This window comes from Lygodium microphyllum, chromosome 25 (assembly GCF_053477565.2).
Source record: "Lygodium microphyllum isolate KBCC chromosome 25, Lygodium_microphyllum_v1.1.10, whole genome shotgun sequence".
In the NCBI taxonomy this organism is placed as follows: domain Eukaryota; kingdom Viridiplantae; phylum Streptophyta; class Polypodiopsida; order Schizaeales; family Lygodiaceae; genus Lygodium; species Lygodium microphyllum.
This window is the reverse complement of record NC_141159.1, coordinates 102010910-102020716: the sequence shown is the minus strand read 5'-3', so window position 1 is coordinate 102020716 and position 9807 is coordinate 102010910.

Sequence of the window (9807 nt, the reverse complement as noted above, 5' to 3'; positions counted from 1 at the left end):
CAAAGACTATTCACAGCTTTTCCAGGTACTCTGCCCAATTGGTGTGAATGCATAGGTCATTAACGAAGACTTCCAACCATTTTCTGAGCACATCCTTGAAAATGGCACACATGAGGCACTAGAAGGTAGCAGGAGTATTAGTGAGTCCAAATGCCTGGAAGGTAGTAGGTGAATACCATCTTGTGTCTATTGTTCGGATGGACTTGCACTTTGTTATAGCTTGAGAAGCTATTTGGAAAACTGTAGGCTACCTTCCCTGCCACTCTCTCTAGCATGTGTTCCATGTATGATAGAAAGTAATTGTCTCTCTTGCTGGGGTTGCATTGACTTCTTATAGTTTATGCACACTTAAATCTTCCCATTCTTTTTCATGACTATTACTATAGGTGTGTGAATCCTGCCCTCAATAGCTTATCAATCTCCTCCTTCATGGCATGTGCATGCTTAGGATTCATTGCATATGGTTGATGCTTGACTGGTATTGCTTCATGGGTCTGTAGTAAAAACCAGGAACTTGTAGATAAGAGAATACTGTGCACAATAAGGGAAAGAGATAGATGCAATATAGAAATGGAGTGAACTACAGTTGAACATTTCGTTGCTAGTAGTTGTATATATACATGGTACATTAAATGAGGAGGTGAGCTTCATCTCTAAATATCTGAGATATTTACAAAGTGGATATCTATGGGATCCTTTTGTCTACATATTGACTTGTCCTTATCTTATCCAAACTTTTATCCTTATCCATAACTTTATCTTAACATTCCCCCTCAAAAGGATTCCATAGGTATCTGTAGAGAAATAAAAGATTACATTCAATTTATCAATTCAGCTAGAATGTTTTCCCCTCCCCATCAGATCATGCAAAGGATTTGCATGGCAATTTTGTGGTTTAAGTGAGGAATTGATTTGGTGAGGAAATCAACAACATTATCACATGATGGTACATATACTGAAGGATGATATGGGAATTTCCAACCAATTCACATACAAAATGACATCTCATATCAATATGGTGGAGTTTAATACTTAATTTTGGGCCTTGAATGACAGAGATTGATGCTTTATTGTTGGTGAAGATTGGAATTTGCTGAGGTTGATACCCAAAACTCATGTCTTCCAAGAGTTTCTTCAGATAAATTATTTCATGGGTAGCCATGCTGCATGTCACATATTCAACTTCAGTAGTAGAGAGTGCTACGGAGTGTTATTGTTTGGTGCTCCAAGAGATGGGACCTCCTACTAGAGTAATGATAAAACTAGTGAGAGATCTTTGAGTAGCAAGGTCACCACCCCAATCTGCATCGGAATAGGCTCGTAAAGGAAAATCATTGTTGTCTTTTGTAAAAAAAATCCCCACATTTGATGTTGCCTTTAGATATCGTAAGACCTGTTTGAGCTGCTTCTAATGTTCATAAGTGGGTTGATGCATGCCTTTTGGAGAGAATGTGTCCTGCATAAGATAAATCTGGATGGGTACAAGTAATTAGATATCAAAGATATCCAAGTGCTTCCATATAAGGAATAATCTCCATTTCACGAGCCTGGTCAGTTGAAAGAGAATGGGATGAGGATGGATTCAATTGGAGATTTTGGGCAAGTGGAGTGACCATGGGATTGCATTTTAGCATGGAATAATGGGAAAGAATAGACATAATGTAGGTATGTTGATGCATTTTGATGGATGTGGGTGACTGTTCAATTTCAATGCCAAGATAGTAATGCATAAGACCATAGTCTATTATAGCAAACTGTGAAGATATGTGGACATTGCGTGAGGAGAGTTGACAAGAATAGGAATGTCATCAACATAGAGAGCTAAGATAATGACTGTGTTTCCTTGAAGAAGAGTATAAATGTTGTGATCTATTTCTCGACGCCGAAAGCCATGGTGTAGTAAGTGAGAATGAGTACGAGTGTACCACTGTCTTGGTGCTTGTTTTAGGCCATAAAGATCTTTATGCACTAGACAAACACGTGTAGGAAATTTTGGATCAACAAAGTTTGGTGGTTGAGACATATAGGTTTTTTCTTCTTAATGACCATGTAAGAAGGAAAATTTGACATCAATATGGTGAATAATCAATTTAAAATGAGCTGCTATGGAGAGTAATACCCATAAGAAGGATAAAGAAAGCACATGAGAGAATGTAATTTCGTAATGGAGGCCTTCAATTTCTTTGAAGCCACAAGCTACAAGTCGAGCTTTGTATGTCAGTTTGAGCTTTTTGTAAAGTACTCATTTGCAGCTTATTACAGATTATCCAAGAGGAAGAGGTACCAATTTCCAGGTGTTATTGTGAAGAAGAGCTTTGCATTCACCGAGCATTGTAGCTTGCCATTGAGAGGCTTCAAGACTTTGAAGCGCTCGAGTGACAGAAGGGCAGATTGGGGGTTCGAAAATAATGATTGGAGGCAAATCTCGAGCTTGTCCAAGGGAAATATTAGCTTGAAGATGAAGTTCATGTAAGTTTTTGAAGTAAGGAGTTGATTGTGATTGTACCTCTTCAATGTCGGAGTCGGAAGTACTGAATAGAGTAATGGGCATTGATGGAGAAGTTGGAGATGGAGGCCATAGAGTGGTAACAATGAGAGCACTAGGGGAAGTATTGTTTGATGTTGAAGACATTGCTGCTATGCAAGCAGACCTTTGAAGTTTGTGCCCTCTAATGGAAGAGGATGGAGGTAATTGTGGAGTAAAGGCATGGAGAGGATTAGAATTCCCTTGATGATATGGAGCTTGTGGGATTGAAGGATAGGAGACTTGCTGTTTGTATAGAGTTTCTGTACCATGTAGGGAGCTTCCAAGTTGTGGAGATATGAGAGTATTGAGCTTAGTTGGAGTGTGAAAGTGTTCATTGTTAATGGGGGCAGGTTGTTGCTCTCGAGAGGGAGTAATCAAGTTGCCATACTACGCCATTTGCTGCCACCTATGACTCAGTGAAGTTGCCTGCGTCTGTGTGTCATTGAGTGGAGCAACTAGCGGCCTATAGACTAAGTGAAGAAGCCTTCTACTGTGTGTCATTTAGTGGAGGCGACAACTACTCTTGCACGGCGATTGGAGGCGCAAGTTGTTGCTGTGTGGCGTGAGGATTCGGTGCCGTTTGGACTAATTTGAAGATGTCAGGCATGATTTGCGCTTCGTGATGAGTTGGCTCTTTAATACCCTTTGAAATCTTTGCTAAAATTTGATTTGATGCATTAAGGATAGAAATTTTGGGAGGTGAGGGTTGTTCATATGAAACAACTAACTTTGGACCTCTAGAATGAGATAAGGATAATGATAATGGTGAAGAGCTAGAGTGGAGAGAACTAGAAGGAGGGGATTTTGTAGAAGATATGGTGGGTCCTGTGTGAGGCATGTCTAATGTCGGAGATTTGTTATCATTGGGAACCATGATAAAGTGTGAGAGATGAACATTGTGTTGTGTTGGATGGAAGAAGATTAACTTCATGAAAGATGGCACTTCGGCCATAAATAAAGACCTTATCAGTTGGATCATAAAAGCGATAGGCCTTTGATCATGTGGCTCTCCATATCTTGTAAAAATTAGTTGTGTGGATCTGGGAGAAAATTTAGATTTTTGATCTTGGTTGAGAAGAAAGGCAGTGCATCCAAAGACTTTTAGATGTAATAAGTCAGGAGGGTGACCAAACCACACTTCGTAAGGAGTATTATTGTGTAGAGAGTTTGAGCACAACCTGTTTTGAAGATATGTTGCTGTAGCAATTGCTTCCTCCCAATAGACTTTTCCCAGACAAGCTAGTGATATCATAGCTCTTGCAACATTGAGTAGTGTACGATTCTTGCATTTGGCAAATCCATTTTGTTGTGGATGATGTGGTATGGTAAGTTCATGTTGAATGCCAAAGGCCTTGCAATAATCTTCGAACTCATTTGAAGTATAATCTCCTCCATTGTCTATATGAAGAGCTTTGAGTCGTAACTCATGCTTATTTTCAACTACTTCCTTATATTCTTGGAACTTGGATAAGACTTGTGACTTCCTCGTGAAAAAATATACAACAGTGTATCTTGAATAATCATCAATAAGCACCATAAAGTATTTTGCGCCAGTGAGAGATACAGGATTTATTGGACCACAAATGTCGAAGTGTACCAATTGAAGTGGTTGAGTTGTAATGGAGTAAGATTTGGGATAACGAAGATTTTTGGCATTACTAAGAGCACAAGCTTGACAAAATGGAAGTTGAGATAGGGAAGGTGGAATGCCACAGACAAGTTCTTGTGAATAAGTTATTGGATAACATTTTGAGAGGCATGACCAAGTCTAGAGTGCCATAGGAGTGTGTTTTGTGGTGTACTTGTGAGTGAAGTGGAGTTAGCTGAAGCATTTGAAGAAGGTTGTAGAAGTGAATACCCAAGTGTATAAAGCCGACCTAGTTTGGGGCAGGTAAGTTTGAGAGAAGGTGAGAGTAGGTGTAAGATGCAGCAGTTCTTGTAGAATTGAGTAGTGAGAGAGGATTGAGAAGTGAGATCACTAATACTTAACATAATAGACTTTATGTACCTTGATTATGTTATTGGAGGGAAGCTCCACTTGCATTGTCCCCCCATAGCCTTGAGCTTGTTGAATGCTATTGTCCCCCATGGCAACACTGAGTGGAATAGAGATTTCTTTGAAGTCGAGTAACCATTCCTTGTGAAAAGTCATATGATGAGTAGATCTAGAATCTAGAAACCATGTATGTTCTTCTTTGGAGTTTGAGGAAGGTGCCCAAACACTTGTGGCTAGGGTGATGATAGTTTCTGGTTGTTCTTCTATGTCATAATTGCCAATGCTAACAAAGTGAGCCTCACCTATTGATTGATATTTGTTGAATCTATTTTTTTGACGACAATCCTTTTCAATATGGCCTTGTCTTTTGCAAGCATTACATATGAGATGATAATGAGGGTTTCTTGTTAAGGATAGGGATTGAAAAGGCTGGTAAGAGTTGGGCTTATGTTGAGGATTACCAAGAATCCCTTTGAAGTTAGATCGAGAAGAAAACTTGGGATTTTGTTGAAAGTGCTAGGCTCTTTTGTGAAGATGTTTTGGGTTGTAAGAAGTTACAACTAGAGCCTTGGATTCTTGATTTGAAGAAGTAGAAAGAGTATCTCTCATGACTTGCTCTTGCTTGATTCTATTAATTAGTGGGGGCTCAAGCTTGAGTTTATCAGTGGAGGTTTGAGTAGTAATAAAGGCTCTCCAAGATAGAGGCAAGGAAGAGAGGAGAAACGTGGCTTGTAATTCTTTTGAGATGACTAAACCAGATATTATGGTTTCATCTAGCAAAGATTGCTATTGTTATAAGAACTTAGTGGCAAACTGATCTTCATGCATAGTGGTAGTAGATAGTTTTCTAAACATGGTCATTTGATAAACAATATTTGTGTGTTCATATGTATTGTTGAAGAATTCCCAAATACATTTTGCAACGGGTATTGTTCTTACTAGTTGTACTTGTCGATCTCCACAATGGATAAGTATTTCCATTCTTGTAGCTGCATCTCTTTGCATCCAATCTTCCTTTTCTACTCCTTCTTATTCAGGGCAGTCTTCCTTGCCTTTGATAATATTCCATAGGTTTTCTTGAGATAGGTAAAGTTCCATCCTTAGCTTCCACACTAGATAGTTGCTTCCATTGATTTTTTCGATCTTGACGTGTTGGTTATAGGAGGTAGTAGCATTGATGAGAGCCATTGGAAGAATGAGAGTTAAGGAGGATGAGTACTTTGTGAGTTTGAGGAGAGTATGATAAGCTAGAAAGATAGGACTTGATAGTCTAATACCATGTAGTGAAAACCAGGAACTTGTAGATAAGAGAATACTATGCACAATAAGGGAAAGATATAGAGGCAATATAGAAATGGAGTGAACTTCAGTTGTGAACATTTCATTGCTAGTAGTTGTATATATACATGGTACATTAAATGAGGTAGGTGAGATTCATCTCTAAATCTCTGAGATATTTACAAAGTGGATATCTATGAGATCCTTTTTGTGAGGTGCCCGCCCATTGGCTTTCCAGGCACTCTTTTAGCGGTCTATCGAGAAACGAATCTAAGCGTCGCTGCCCGGCACTCCCAGGGAATGTTTCGAGTTTTGTTGCCTAGGGTTTCCCGAATCTGCCTCGCAACGGAACATTCACGACCGAACCCACTAGGATCGACCTGAAATTCAGGTTCCTAGTTGTCAAGGTCTCCTATTAGCATTCTAGTGTCGGGTTTTGGACATCCTACTTTACGTAGAGATACCCAATCCGAAGTAGATCCATGCCGCACTTGGTTCAAAGAGAATGGGAAATGAGAGGGATGCGGTGCTCAACCTCTCTACCCATAGGGCATAGTCCCATTCCGGTCCCCTAAAACGGCATGAATCGGGGTTCTATCCTAACAATACCTAAAGGTCGAATGACGATAAAAACTTATGAGAAGCCTCCCAGTTCTCTGGGACCACCCTGCCGTAGGACGGACCCATCGGGGGTTTCGCCCACCCGCTTCCCTTAATAGCTTTAGTTTTCTAATTAGGTTCTACCACATTTATGTGTGACACTTAAAGTCAGCTTCATTAATTAAGCCTTTTAGGGAACAGGGTTTGTTCGCATAACTTATAGCACAGACACAAAAATAGAGCAAAGCAATTTATTAACAAACAAGATCAAACAAGTTCCTGAACTTATCTTCAAGTTAATCTTTGTCTCCTGCCCATACAGGAGAAATTATGTTTCGCTTCTGTCCAACAGAAGAATCCCTTCTGCCCTGCAGAAGTAACTGGTCCAATTCACATGGCACCACAAACTCAATCCTTTATCTAGAATATGATCTCCCAACATGCCCAGATGTTGGGGGCCACGGAGGTCTTCAACTCCATTCTAGACCTAGCAAGGGGTGTCCAGAGCTCCAACTGACCCGCAAGCTATCTAGGAGCGAAACATCATTCCCGTGGTTGGCTTTTTCACCACTCGACCTTCGGCCCATGAATCGAGCAGTGCCCTCTCGGGTTAATACGCGGTGCGACCATGGAGGTGATCCACCCGTACAATATATCCTTCCTTAATTAAATCCTTTAAGAATCAAGCACAAACAAGGCATTCGGCCTAATATCATTTTCTAAGAAAACATTCCTTTATTCTCATGGCGACTTGTCATCACAGACCCTTGCCATGCATTTACCATAAATCACAAGCACTTGGAATAATCATCCAAACAACAACTAACAACCAGTTGAATGTAAAAGCATTTAGGATATTGTTTGATCAACCAACAAAACCAATTGCATTCTTTCCAAAACAATGCAAGAGTAGATGAAATAATATTTCCCATTGCATAATTGCTCTCCCCCTTGGGATCTAAGAGCAATATTATGCAAAAATGTTCTTAACACTTCCTTCCTTCGGCTAGGGCATATGTTAAGGGTTCAAACACTTTTCATGATGTAAGTTCTATAGGTCACTTACCTTTATCGATAACCCAACCCTGAATTTGGATTGGCAAAAGTCATTGTTATCCAACGGATCTCAAGACATCCTGGCTTTAACCCTTATGATCAATTTCTTGTACTAGCTCCTAGTCAAGTCATGAGGCAACTAGAAAATTATCCTCATATATTAAACATATCATAGGCATAACGTATAAATACTTGATAAGATAAGTGCGAGATGATCTCAAGTAATTAGACTCCAATAGGCCTTGCATTGACCTAGAATCTAGTTTTTGCCTCTTAGGCTAAGTACTTTTGAAGTATCTAAACTTTAAACTAGTACTTTCTATTCATGATTCTCAATGTCATATTCTTTTAGTAATTATGCTATTTGTAATCCTTGACTATACTTTAATCTAGCACTTGTGTACACAATCTTTTAATGTCGTTCTTTTGATGACTATGGCATTCATAACGCTTGACTAATTCTTCCTTGTAATTGCTCTACTAGCAAATAAGTCATATGTACCTAGGTGCAATTATCTTCCCTTGATATATGCACTTCACAAACTCCATCTTCCGAGTAGGTGAGATGAAATTTATCCTTTTCCATGACCTATACTCGTGCAATAGTATGGGGCCTAACGTATCTCATACAAGAGTCAAAACAAGCATCTATCAATTTGAAAATACATTACTTACGACCGGAACCGCAGTTGGATTGACGGTGATGCCTTTGCCCGAAGCCTTGTTGTTGGTTGCAGGATTGTCATCCACACGCGACATTCTTTGCTTGGAGGCCATCGTCCACAAATAGACTCAAGAGATTAAGAAGGTAGAATAGATTCAAGATGGGAGAGAGTAAGAGAAGATGGTTAAGTCGAGGATCGAGATAGAGGGAATTGAGCTAATTCTCTTCCTTGCAGCCTCTTGGGGTGACTCTTCTCTCTCTCTGTCTCTCTCTCTCTCAAGCTCTCTTTCAAGCTCTTCCTCACAATCTCTTGGAGGAGTATCCTCCTCTCTACCTCTCTCTCGCAGCCTCTCGGGGTCTCCTTATGGTTCTATATGCCTCTCCCATGCCTCATATTTATAGTGAATTAGAGAAGAGGGCTTGTGGTTGAGAAGTGGAGCTCTTTGTGGAGGGGGATCTTGGAAAGATCAGTGATCTGATGCTCAGATCATAAATCTGATGGTTCCATTGGCTCCGAAAGGGGGGTAAAATGCCAAGACACTTGGTTAGAAAGCTCTTAGTTCACTCCTTCTTCTTTTCTCTGTTCAAAGTGCTGTCCACTGCCTGTGAATTGCGATTGCGGCACGCGTGATTTCGCAAATCCTCTCTTTATTTTTTTTCTTTTTATAAAATCTCCAAACTAATTAAAATATTGCTTGTCTTTTCTTTTAAATGACATCTAGTTCTAAAAATCTTCATATCTTTTTCTTTTAGGATAATATCTAAAGTATCTAAAATATACTAGTTTTGCCCAAAATCTAATATTTTTAGACAATCTAAACTATACACATCAACCTAGTGATTAATATAACTCATAAATCTCGTTCACGTTGTAATTTACGTGAAGGGTGGCTAGGGTCCTTGCCAATCCGAGAAAGATATCAAATTTACGACTCTTGATTTTTCTAAATAAAATATTTTAAATTAAATAAAAATTATTAATAATTAATGTTAGTTAGTTTTTACCTTAGTTAGTCTTTAGTTAGTAATCTTACTAACTTATTAATTGACTAACTAACTTTTGAACTAACCAACTAACTTTTATTGTGCGGAGATATTACACTTTTGTCCACATATTGACTTGTCCTTATCTTATCCAGACTTTTATCCTTATCCATAACTTTATCTTAATAGGGTCATGGGGATATTTTGAGTCATGATACTCGATTCGTTTCTTTCAGCTCTCATCTAAGGACCATGCAAATACATCATCAAATTTCCTTAAGATATTTATGAGATTATGCTCTTTCTCCTCAGCGATTAGGTCGTTCGCTATGTACATGGGTCGAGGATTGTCCTCCCCTCTTGCCAAGTTGAACTCCTTAACCTTGGCTGGTCCTTTGATGGGTTCACTTGCTTTCCCTTTCCGTTTGGCTCCTACCAACACTACTATTCGATCACCCTTTTTGTACTTCATGAAGTACTTTGGCAGGTCCTCGGGTTTCCTTCACCATTTAGCTTCTAACGACTTTGATTGATTCCTTTTCTCCTCCTTTAGCTTCTTCTGTGTCTCAAGTGGACTGGAAGGTCCCCCTTGGTGGGTTGGATCCTAAGTGGTTGAGGTATCTCAAGGTCACTATCAGAGCTCACCTATGACTCACAATTGTACTTGTTATCCTCACTAGAAGAGGTTATCTCCCTTGGTGC